The following is a 13,523-nucleotide window of genomic DNA, read 5'->3' on the forward strand; positions in this document are numbered from 1 at the left end:
AAAAGGAAAAGCACACAACTGAGGATTTTGGACTTGCTGTGGTTGACTCACATCAAATACAGGGCAGGGAGATCTCCTATTTCTCTTTTTTGGTCTGTTTTCTGTTTAAATACTCAATTTGCTTTGCGCTTCGGTATAAGCTTCATTGAATGCTCTTCAAAATGTAACCCATGTTTAAAAAGAAAGAAAGAAAGAAAGAAATCAAGTTGTTTAAAAATGTGGTATTTAGGGGCCGGAGTTTGGCCTAGTGGTTAAAGTGCTTGCCTAGCATGCATGAAGACCCGGGTTCGATTCCTCGGTACCACATACATAGAAAAAAGCCGGAAGTGGTGCTGAGGCTCAAGTGGTAGAGCTCTAGCCTTGAGAAAGTCCAAGGACAGTGCTCAGGCCCTGAGCTCAAGCCCAGGACTGGCAAAAAAAAAAAAAAAAAAATGTGGTATTTACTTTTGTTGTGGCATGATAAAGGAAAAATAAACTCAACTTTCTTCATAAACCAATTATGCTTTTTCTGTCTTTGTTTTTGTTTGGGGCCTCGTTGTCTTGCTTTTTTGCTTAAGGCCAGCACTCTACCATTTAAGCCACAACTCCACTTTCTGTTGCTTTTTGTTTTGCTTTGTTTTGTTTTTGGTTGGTTGTGGTGCTTGAACTCAGGGCCTGGACTCTGTCCCAAGGCTCAGAAACTGGGTGCTGTCCCTGAGTTCTTTTTGTACAGGCTAGTGTTGTATCACAGCACTACTTCTGGTTTTCGGATGGTTAATTGGAGATAAGAGTCTCATGAACTTTCCTGTCTGCGCTGGCTTTGAACTGCAATCCTTAGATCCGGGCTTCTTGAGTAGTTAAGATTCCAGGCATGAGCCACTGGCATCAAACCACTTCTGGCTTTTTGCTGTTTAATTGGAAATGAGTCTTGCAGCTCTGTCTGCCCAGGCTGGCTTCCAACTTGAATTCTGAGGTTTCAGCCTCCTGAATAGCTGGATTCACAGGCATAAGCCACCAGTGCCTCATTACAGTTTCTTGAATACCAGGAAGCTACTCACGCCACCAGGAGCTGGACGACATATTAGCAGAGCTGCATTCATAGTAACCTCTCCTACCACTGTGCAGGGTGTTTCAGCAAGACTCTTTCATTATGTTTAATTGTGTTATGAACACACAACAGCCAATATATCTATCTAGTTATTTCTTGGGGACTGTTTTCTAATGAATAAGAACAGCAGGTACAATTAAATATAGACTATGTTGACATTTTGTATTACAAATTCATCTATGCACAACAGGAATGCACTAAAGAGAAAACCACAATGCAATATAAAAGTTATATAATCACTCCATCACATAATAAAGGGTAAGTCATCCAAATACTCTTGCAAAAGCCTTAAATAAAATTAAGTAGCATAATTAGCCATCCTAATTGGCAGTTATGTCTACAGGATATAACATGTGGCTTTCCTTTTCTTTACAATAAAGAGGAGGAGACATGTGACACTTGCAAGGCCATTACCAAGGACAGATAAGACCTCAACATCCCAATTCTCTTTTCCCTCAATTCCTTCACAGTAAGTAAAAAAGATCTCTACTCTGGAAGCTGGTAGCTCATGCCTGTAATCCTAGCTACTCAGGAGGCTGAAATCTAAGGATCACAGTTCTAAGCCAACCTAGGCAGAAAAGCCTGTGAGACTTTAATTCCCAATTAACTAACAAAAAGCCGGAAGTATAGCTGTGGCTCAAGTGGTAAGAGTGCCAGCTTTAGCCAAAAAAAAAAAAAAAAAAAAAAAAAAAGTTACCCAGGCCTTGTTCAAAGCACAAAAGAAATGAGCAAACATCTTTTAAATATAGAAAAAGAAAAACTAGTCACTTTTTTTTCCAAAATCACAAATAATCCTGAGTTAGGATATGCTATAGCATTGGTATGTGATTTATATTTACATTCAAAGGATTGCATCTAAAGGATTCTCACCACTAATAATTGCTCAAAGTAAACACTCCCTTCCAGATCCTTCTAAACAGTCCCAGAGCTCAGAGAAGACAGCTCGCACACCCAGTTCTCCCATCATTACCCATGGCAACATAAAACCAACTGGGGATGACTCCTCTAAATTGCCTTGGATCACTCAAACACTAACCAGTCCTTTTAGAAAACCATGTCTTTCAGAAAGCCAAACAATTGGTTTCGATTATTTCAGACCTCAATATAACACAGCTAAGTAACAGCTTTATAGAACTCTGCAAAAGAAGATAGCTGCACAAGTTTTGTACAAATTTCATTTCATCAGCTATAACTTAACAGTAATCAGACTAATATTTTTGTCCCCCAAGTCTTTTATTAAAGAACCTCTCCCATCTGTACTTGGGTATTGAACTCAGGGCCTTGAAACTCCGGCCGAGCACACACCAGGCAAGCACTGGACCAATTCTTCTATATTCCTAGCCCTTTTCTGCCTTGTTCACCGAGATGCCAGCTTGCTAACTTTGCCTAGGCTGTACTCCAACTCCTAGGAGCTATGCCACCATGTTCTGTGCCTAATTTAGCTTTGCTAGAAATCCTAACTTTCAGACACAATCTTGAACACTACCATGGTACTGTGCTAATAATAATAGTATCTTTTGCTGCTAACCCAAAAGTTAACCCTTCCCCACTCTCAACACTTTTTTTTTTCTCTTTCTGGCATTCTAGATGTTCTTTAAATTATGAGGGGTTATTCTGGCTTGCTGGCTGGTTGAATTGTTTCTAAGCTACTAAGTCGCTAGACCAAATCTACAGAGGATTTTGCAGGAGCCATGGAGTCACAGGCCAAGCCACTTTGAAAATATGGTTTCTGATTTGGTGATTTGGGCAGGGGAGATTATGTACACACACACACACACACACACACACACACACACACACACACTTCCCCTCAAAGCAGAACATGGGTAGATCTAAAAGGGTTTCCTTGTGTCTCCTTTCCTGAAGCATACTTTATATGCAATAAAAGTTACTCTTTTCAGATATCAAGATGGGGAATATTCTCTCATTTTTTTTCTAGAATGTCATATAAGTGAAATCACACCAGTGAGTGGTCCTTTGAGGCTGACTTCTTTCATCTTAACATAAAGTAGTTATAATCATCTTTGTTGCTGTTTATCAGAAGTCCATCCCCCCCTGCCCTACCCCCTCTGTCTTTTGGCTGGGGGAGAAAAGGGGTCTTGAACTCAAGGCCTGGTTGCCATCCCTGAGCTTTTCTGCTAAAGTGCTCTACCGCTTGGAGCCACAGTGCCACTTCTGGTTTTCTGGTGGTTATTTGGAGATAAGAGTGTCATGGACATTCCTGTCCAGGCTGGCTTTGAACTGAGATCCTTAGGTCTCAAACTCCTGAGTAGCTAGGATTTCAGGCATAAGACACCAGGACCCATTCCTCTTTATTGCTGAGTCATGGCACCACAATTTGTTTATCCATTTACTAGCCCAGAGAAATACTGGTTGTTTCCAATTGGAAATTTGAAGCTTTTATGAAGAAAGCCAATGTGAACAGTTGTCTGTAAGTGTTTTTTGTGGACACCTGCTTCATTACTCTTGAACAAATACAAAGGAGAAGAATTGCCAGATAATGATGTAGAATAATTAGCAAACTATTATTTACTTTGTAATGTATTTTTGCTGTTCCATATTATCTTCAGTACTTGACATTACCAGGAATTTCACTCCATTTTGGTGGAGTTTTCTCTTCGGACACATGCAAAAAACTATGTGTTAAAATCTTTTCTGTTAAAAGTGAGTGGTTGCTTGATGACATGACTCTGTATGTAAAGGACCCTATTGGACTGCACTCTAAGCTACTTGAACTAACACAAAACTCTGGTAAAGTGGCAGAGTATAAAATTAACCCTAAAAAAAAATCAATGGCTTTCCTGTATACCAACAATGAAAAGAAAGGTTGAAATCAGGAAAGCAATTCCTTTTGCAACAGCCTCAAAGAAAATAAAATACTTAGGAATTAACTTAACCAAGGAAGTAAAGGATCTCTGTGATGAAAACTTTAGAAACTTGAAAAAGGAAATTAAAACAGATCTAAGGAAGTGGAATAACCTCCCATGCTTACGGATTGGAAGAATTAACATCATGAAAATGGCAATCCTGCCAAAGGCTATCTACAAATTCAATGCAATCCCATCAATATTCCAATGTCCTATTTTATCAAAGTAGAGAAAGCAATCCAAAAATTTATATGGAATAATAAAAGACCCCGTATGGTAAAAACAATCCAAACTTCAAACTCTACTACAAAGCTACAGTAATCAAAACAGGTTGGTAGTGGCACAAGAACAGGCCCAAAGACCAATGGAATAGAACTAAAGACCCAGAAATCAACCCACAGACCTATGGCCGCCTTATCTTTGATAAAGGAGCCAAGAATACTGGCTGGAAGAAAGACCGCACTTCAACAAATGATGCTGGCAGAATTGGTTAAGCAGTTGTAGAAAACTAAAGTTGGATCCTTATCTGTCTCCCTGCACCAGAATCGATTCCAAATGGATCAGAGACCTTGAGGTAAAAGCAGATACCCTGAAAAATTTGAAGAAATAGGAGACACACTTGAGCTCCTTGGTATGGGGCAAAATTTTCTTAATAAAGGCCCAGAAACACAACAAATTAAAGTAAGTTTGGACAAATGGGACTGCATTAAACTACAGAGCTTCTGTATGGCAAAGGACATAGCCAGCAGGATAAACAAGAAGCCCATAGAGTGGGAGAAGATCTTCACTTGCCATACAACAGACAAGGGTCTTATATCTAAAATATGCCTATAGCTCAAGACAAAACAAACCCTCAAAGAAACAACCATTCTATTAAGAGGTGGGCTAAAGACTTAAAGAGAGACTTCTCTAAGGAAGAAATAAAAATGGCCTATAGACACGTTCTGGCCACAAAAGAAATGCAAATGAAAAAACAACTTTGAGATTTCACCTCACACCAGTTAGAATGGGAAATTTAGTAACAACAGATGCTGGTGGGGATGTAGCCAAAAGGGATCACTACTGCACTGTTGGTGGGAATGTAAACTTGTCTAACCACTCCGTAAAGCAGTATGGAGGTTTCTCAAAAGACTAAAAACATATGATCCAGCAATCCCACTCCTGGGCATTATCCCACATATCCAGAAACAAGGCCATATTAAACCTACCAGCACAACGATGTTCATTGCAGCATTACTTACCACTGCTAAGATATGGAACCAACCCAGATGCCCCTCAGTAGATGGATGGATCAAGAAGATATGGTACTTATACACAATGGAATTCTACACTGCCACCAGAAAGAATGACCTTGCCCCATTTGTAATGAAATGGAAAGACTTGGAAAAAATTCTATTAGGTGAAGTAAGCTAGACCCAAAGAAACATAGGCTCCATGGTTTATCTCATTTGTAACAATTAGTATACATTTAGGATTCTCCTAACAAAGGATCATAATAGTGAAAAAGCTATGTATGTCCATTAGGATGAGGCGAAGAGAAATGAGGCTACGGTCATTCCCTAGATAGTCTGTTGGGAAGAATGTTCAAGGAAAGGTCTGAGAGTACTCTAAATTAATGGGGCCAACTTTCATTTTTGAAATCGCTTTTGTTTTTCTTTTTCTTTCTTTCTTTCTTTTTTTTTTTTGACAGTTTTGATGCTTGAACTCAGGACCTGGGCACTGGCCCTCAACTTTGGTGCTTAAAGCTAGCAATCTACCACTTTGAGCCATAGCTCCATTTCTGGCTTTTTGGTAGATAACTAGGGATAAGCTCAGAGATTTTCTGTCCATTCAGGCTCTGAACCAGGATCTCCAGATCTCAGCTCCTGAGTAGCCAGGATTATAGATGTAAGCCACCAGTACATGGCTGAGCTCACTTTTTATGAAATTTTACTTGTCCAGAAACTAAAACTTAGTGAGTGAGTGTGTGTGTAAATACCTTCAGAATGGATGTTGATACACATTCAGGAATTAACTGTTTCAAGTCACGGGGAAAAAAGACAGTTTCAAACTCAACCAGAAACAAGGTTTTGAAGTTTATTTACCATGTAAGAGTCTTAAACCAAAATCATTGTACCACAGAAAAACAGCTTAAGCTTGCTTTTCTTCCTGGATACAGAGTATTTTATTTTTAAAAAGACAAAATTAGCCAAGGGCTGGTGGCTCATGTCTGTAATCCTAGCTACTCAGAAAGCTGAGATCTGAGGATTGCAGTTCAAAGCCAGCCCTGGCACAAAAGTCCATGAGACTCTTATCTCCAATGAATTACCAGAAAACTGGAAGTGGCGCTGTGGCTCAAAGTGGTAGTGCACTAGCCTTGAGCTGAAGAGCTCAGGGACAGTACCCAGGCCCAGGGTTAAAGACCCACCACTGACCAAAAAAAAAAAAGAAAGGCAAAATTTTTTTTATGAGCGTTATTGCAAAATACAAATTTAAAGAGGAGAAATCAGCAAGTACAGAAAGATATGAGATGCCATAAGGACATATATGAGATGCCATAAGGACATATTTCGGGGAAAGGAAGTAGTTAAAGCTAGTCAAGATTGCTCTCAACAACTGGGGCAAAAAAGGAATACCTCATACTTTGAATGGGCACCAAACACAGCCAAGTGGTGGGAGGCAAGTGTCAAATACTTACTACAACTGCCTCAACCTGACAGGAATATGGTCAGACCACATTTACAAGAAACCCCCTTTAAGACATGTGATGAACTGTGTATGGATGGTTCTTCCTAGATAAACGAATAGATGGAAACCACCTGACTATGGTTGAGGTAAGCAGACTACTTCACAGTTGCTCAGCTCAAACCTGTTCAAACAGTTCATGCTTAATCAGGTCCTAATTTGGAAAAAAAAAAAAAAAAGAAAGAAAAGAAAAGCAGGTTTGATCAGCAGCAAAGGGTAAGATCTTGTCTACAAGAAACGTATTTAAGTTCCAGAATGTTGCTTCAACTCTGTGCTGAATATCTTCTCTACTTTGTTTTCTCTCAGATTGTGGGGCTTTTCAAACCCCTCCTTCTTGAGTTCTTTGCTTACCCTCACTGATCTTGAATCCATGTCCCGATATGAGGATAAACTTGATTTCATTTCAGAAGGAAATCCTGCTCATGATTAATACAACAGAATGAGGTTGGATTCATTTAGTCAAGATACCGTGGCTTCCTATCTGAAGGACTAAACTGAATCTCCTAATCTGTAAAGACTTTGAGAGAGGTAATCCCAAGATACAGAGAGAGGGGGTTCCCTACCAGATTGGTCACAGACATCACCCATTCTCTTAATGCTCAGCTGGTTTGGTACTTGTCAGATACTGCCTGGTGGGGAATCTATGCCCTGAGTGGGAAACTATTTGAAGACCAAAACTCCTACTCACTAATCCCTTTGAAGTGACTATCCTTGGCTCTGAGGCCTGGAGGGATCCTCTAGTAGATCCTAGGATATATGGAATTGGGACCTCAGGAGCTGACCCACTGGGTTGACCCAAAATTCAAGTCATAGACCATAGCAAATGAGAATGGATACAGGGAAACTAATGTGTAGGTGGAATGAATTAAATATTCAGTCTGTACATAAAATAAAAGCATCTGTTATACTTGCACAGCAGAGAGGCCCAAAGCTCAACTGGTGTCCCATTCGTGCTAGTACAGACCTTAGACCCCATATGCATGAGATCTCACTAGCAGAAAGATGCAGCCTGGGATAACTTGTCATGTCATTGCTATTCCCAATAATTAAAGATCTAAGTCTAAAAATAGTCAGCTCTTCCCCACCACCTGCCCCACCTTCTCCAGAAGCTAAGTATATACCCTTTGCCTCTCTAGGTGGGGGAAAAAATGGCATTTCTGAGAAGCTTGCCCAGATGCAGTAAGGGAACTCAGTCAGAACTAACCATAACTAGGGTAGATGTGTAGTGTTAGAAGCCCTACTGGACAACTGGAGTGGAACTTGTGCTTTGGTTCAGTGGGTGTCTCTTTCAAATCTGGTATTTTGTCAACCTGATAGTCTCCAATGAGCATCCTATACTAGGCAGGGAGGAACCTTGTCTGCAGAAGGTATTTACATATTTACATAACTATTATTGGGGTTCCCAGTGAATTTAAGGCAAGAAATCAGATAGCCACAGGTTTAAAATCCAGCCTACACTGATGGACCACTGTAAAAAATAAGTCAGATAGATTGAACATTTATTATAATCAGTAGGGTTTATTAACTATACTAGGGACATTAGCTAAAAAGGGGGTAATCTGGCAATCAGAGGCCAATGCTAAAGGCCCTATAAGAATTGACCACTCTGGAGTTAGCTGAAAACTCTAAGATAGACAATCTATTTACTAGCTCAATGGAACAATGGTTTGAAAAATGGAAAGGAATCTGTTACCTATATTTACCTTTTCAGTAATTGTTTTCAGAGTAATGACTGTGTGTGGTTGCTGTATCTCTTAGGTAAGAGGTCTTGCTCACAGATGAACTGAAACTGCCCTCACCAAACACCTGTTTCTTATCAAAATATCCTACTGGATGTTAGTGAATTATCCTATTGGATGCTGACTAGATTTGAAGAAAGAACATAAAACAACAGAGAGGAATTGTAGAAGTTAGAAACTTTTCTGACAAAATTGCTGCTGGACAAAAGCACTACATTTTAAGGGTAGCTATCATTCTATAATTTTAAGCTACATCCTGTTACAAGAATCATTTTTCTAGCCTTGTGCAGTGGCTCATACCTGTAATCCTAGCTACTCAGGAGACTGAGACCTGAAGATCAAGGTTCAAAGCCACCCCAGGTACTAAAGAACGAGAGACTCTTATCTCCAATGAACTACTAGAAAATGGGAAGTGGTGTTGTGGTTCAGGAGTAGGGTGGTTGCTTTGACCTGAAGAGCTCAGTGACAGCGCCCAGGCCCAGAGTTCAAGCCCCATGACCCATTAATAAAAAAACAAAAACAAAACCGAAAAAAAAACAGGCTGAAGAAAAGGTGCAAGCAGCAGGGCACCAGCAAAGTAAGAATTGTTCTGGTAAGGCCACTGGTGTCTTGGTTTTGGCTGATCAGATAAAACCTTTTTTGGGGGGTGGGAGAGGGAGTCATGGGGCTTGAACTCTGGGCCTGGATGCTGTCCCTGAGCTCTTCAACTCAAGGTTACTGCCCTACCCCTGGGCCAAGCCCCACTTCCGGTTTTCTAGAGGGTCATTGAAGATAAGAGTCTCAGGTCCTTTTGTGCCCAGGCTGGCTTTGAACCTTGATCCTCAGATCTCAGCCTCCTGAGTAGCTAGGATTATAGGCATAAGCCACTGCGCCCAGCTATAAACCTAAGTTCTGACCAATCACTGACAAGAATCAGTAAGGCATTAGAGCTAAAACCGGGACAAACTGCCCACCAAGTGTGCTTGCTTAGATGCCTTCCTGTTAATAGCTCACCCTTCTGCAGAAGTAAAAATCTTGCTTTGCCAAGTTCCTTTAGAAGCAGTGTACTTATTCCCATGTGACACCCCAACATCCTGAGACATTTCTAACAACAAAAAGCATTTTCCACAATAAATTGCTAAAAATTCTGTCTAAAAATTTCTCTCTGTCTAAAAATCTATAAGTAACCCTTCAAGAAGTTCAATTGAACCTACATTTAAAATATATTCAGAATCTGGTCACTTCTTCCCATCCTCACAATTATTTCCCTCATCTAGGTCACTAAAATCACCTGGTTACTGAAACAGCTTAGTAACAGCTGGGTAAAGTGCATTCCATACACTTGGTTGCAGATAAGCTGACTTCTTTGTTGGCCCATAAATACTCCAGGGCACAGGCCCACTCTTGGATTGTACACTAACTGTTCCAATGCATATCGACTTGATTAGCCCCACTCTTTCTTCAGGTCTTCACTTCAAACTCATCTTCTGTGTGAGGTCTATTTGATTAATACTACAACCCATGCTTTGCAGCCCATTTATAGCCTTTTCTAAGCAGTTTCTACTATACTGTGTTCACTTATTGGAGTTATTGCTTTCCATTTCATTCTACCCCTGCTAGAATGTAGGTTCTGTGAGTGGAGAAATCTTGTTTTATATATGGATCTATTACAAGTACAGTGCCAGCAATGTAGTAGAAAGAAAATAAATAGCTGCTTAATCTTTGGTATCTAAATTACACTGAGGGTAGAGGTCTGTATAATGTCAGATTTATACAAATCAGGGATAAAAAGTAAAATTTGTATATCTGTGGAAATCACGACTTTGTCTAAACACTCATCTATTTAGGTAGACATGCCTCTTTACAAAGGTGCTTTATAAAGCTTTATTATGAGACAAATAAAAGTAACACTAAGCAGGCTCATATAAATACAGACACACACACACACACACACACACGTATAGAGTTTAGGTTTTCTCCTATAAACTTCTTCATCTGAGTAGGCCTCCACAAACTAATTGCTAATTTTATTTTTCTACTCTTAAATCCTATTCTCAATCCTTTATTTCTGGTTTCTATCCTCAGGAAGATCGAGAGCAGATACTGCCAGGGCATTCTCACATCTTCCACAGAAATGACATAGGTGTTAATCTTGTATTTATGTTTGATGTGGGTAATGATAGTTATGCCTGGAGCTGTAGGTTTATTAATATGCAGGGCTCTCACCTCATTAGTGGCGATGTATGTTTTGAAGTTAAGCTGCAATGTTTGCAATGTTTTGCTGTAATGTTGGATCTGGCTTAACGGACTTTCTCACTGTTCACTTTCTTTGTTCTCCTCATAGTCAGCACCTGCTATGTAGCTGATAGGGCTGCACATGTGTCTTCCAACAGACCATGTTTTCACAGCAGTTAATCTTGGTGGGAGTTTCAAGTATTTTAAATACTGATGTCCTCATATGATTACATCACCTTTGCTTTAACATAAAAATTTACAGAATTTTGGACCCAGTAATATACAGTATAATAAACTACCTCCTTGGCTGAGTAGCTAGGATTACAGGTGCACAGGAAGGATGAAGTGATTAATCATAATTATAATACCACATACCTACATTATTAGCACTTGATAGTGGTCAGATACTCACACATATAAGCTCAAATATCAAAAAAGTAAAACAAGACAGTAAAAACATCTGATAATTTTTGATTATTCATTGGAACCGAGACTTTTATGTTTCAATTCCAGGTTGACATGATATATTGCCAAATAAACTAACTTGGACTAGACTCTCAAGACTCATGCGATGAGTTAACCATTCTCAACAAAACACTAGGGGAAAGACTCTGGATTCTCATATTTGTAAGACAACTATGTTTTGTAAGTTCTATAATGTATACTTATATATTTCCTATAAGTAAAAATCTAGGAAGCAAGTTACATATGGAAAGTTTGTTTTCTTTCCGCATATTACTAGGTAACTAAAAATAACTCCATTAAAAATTGTGTTCATAAAAATAAAGGACTATTTTTTTATTATGTCCCTACCTTGCTTTTCAAAGGTAGCATCAGAGAATGATCAGAGGTGAATACAGGTACTTAGACCAAGACAAAGAAGGAAGGAGTGTAGACCACTCATTAGTATTTCTTTTCACCATCTGTCCTCTCAGAGCCTGCACCAGATCCCCCTACTCCTCATAAAAGGACCTCCTGTCTTTGATTTGACAATGTGACATATTTAGCCAGAATTCTCATCATCAATCAGAGAAGCAAAAATGAGAATATGTGCTTTTAAGAATGTAGAGCCATGAGTTTATATAGTAAAAGTGTATAAACAAGTATATTACCTATTTAATTGCCTCAGTAGAACTTAAAAGCTCTGATCTTTAATTGCCTGATTGAACTCATCTAAAAAGCTACAATTTTTTAATCAAGGAGAAAATTAAATAGCTGTTTGGTAAATAAAAAGGCATCTTTAATCTTATTTTTATGGAATCTAAGTTATTAAATATGAACAAAACCTCAAAATAGTAAGTTAACTACTCAGCCTAGGGTAAATTTATCATCAATGCTTTTCAAAAGTCTTCGGAGACAGCTGGCTTCTTCCACTCTTCAATTAAAAAAACACATTCTTTCAAATCCAGAAGGTAAAAGTTTCCATGAATAGCTAAGAAAGTTGAGAGCTAAACATGTAAATGTATTATCAAAGTAGAATTATTTCTACAGCTGAGTAGTTGAGTGCACTAGGGAGTAAGTACATCCGCACCAAGATTCATTTGTCTTCCCAGCCAAACTGAGGGCAACTCACATTTCTTCTTTAGCATTTACTAAAACCTGAAATCCCTTTTTGTGTCTACTCCTTCTACACATCCATCAACCTCACTCAGGCCCTCTCAGATATCTTTCCACCATTAGTGTTTACTTTAATGTTATTCTGTGGGAAGTGAGAGGGCCAGCAGAGCCTGTAGCTTGAAGTACAGCCTCAGGATTCCCTTTTGAAACTCCCATATCTTCATTAGTCAAATCACTACAGTCCTCATCTGCCACAGGTAGAGAATCCAGGCATAGTGGTACACCATGGAAGTGTACACTTATGAAGAGGAGATGGGAAGGAGTCAAAGTTAGCAAGACTTTTCCATAGCCAAAAATACATCAGGCATAGTGGAAACCTATAATCATATATGAGGGAAGGATATGTAGAAAGAGCACAGTCCAAGGCTGGCCCAGAAAACCATGTAAGAGGATATGAAAAATAACTGAAGTACAAAAGAGCTGGGGTGTGGCTCAAGTAGAAGAAACATATATTTCTATCTACTAGAGTTCTCAGCCCTAATAAGTTCCCTCATGGAACATTATAGCTATGAAAATTAATTATAAAAGCAAGATTTAGCTTTGTATGTCAGCACAGGGGTAATTCTAGATTCAAAACAACACATCTACTTGCACAACATAGTCCTTTTAAAGAAGGATATACTATATTGGACAGTGAGGCCTTCACTTACTTCCTTTGTCAGATAGACAGATGTCCTTAAATAGCAATAAAATGACAGAAACTGACCACTGTGTTAATTCCTATAGAAGCACTTTATGATGTGAGAGATGGAAGAGAAAGAAGAAATACATGTCATACCATGTTAAAGAGCATACTCAATTTTAGGTGTGAAAAATTTTCCGTGTGTTCACAGACTTACTTTTACCCACGAAAAGAACGCCAACAGCTCATCTTATGCTGTCTATATCCATAATTTGCCTCAACTACATTCTGAAAAGTGGCTTTAAAAAGATTTGGCTTCTGACTCCAGTTAAGCAGAATATATTTAAGAGCTGAATTAATATTCTACTTGTCAAAATTTAGATATCCTCCCTAAAAGAGAAAGAAGTTTGGAAGCACAGCCTATTTAAAAGAAGATAATCCCTATGGCACATGTGCTACTATAGTTGAATACATTATTTTTTTTCTCCTCATAGCTCATACCTCTTTTAAAAAATTTCCTGTAATCACATTTAATTTTATGCTGCTGCATTTCCCCAAATGTACATGAAGTTGGAGGAAACAGATGTGTAAAATTAAACAGCACTGTTGTTGCATTAGGCCCTGAAGTTGCTTTTTTATAGTTTCTTTCTCAC

General features: G+C 38.9%; 1 protein-coding gene across 5 annotated transcripts in view; it reads right to left on the reverse strand.

Annotated features, from left to right (window-relative positions):
- Map2k5 (mitogen-activated protein kinase kinase 5) overlaps positions 1-13,523 on the reverse strand; it is a 255,818-nt gene that overhangs the window by 125,960 nt on the left and 116,335 nt on the right. The window lies entirely within an intron of this gene.

This window comes from Megascapheus bottae, chromosome 25, assembly GCF_031878675.1.
Source record: "Megascapheus bottae isolate mThoBot1 chromosome 25, mThoBot2.hap1, whole genome shotgun sequence".
Taxonomy (NCBI): domain Eukaryota; kingdom Metazoa; phylum Chordata; class Mammalia; order Rodentia; family Geomyidae; genus Megascapheus; species Megascapheus bottae.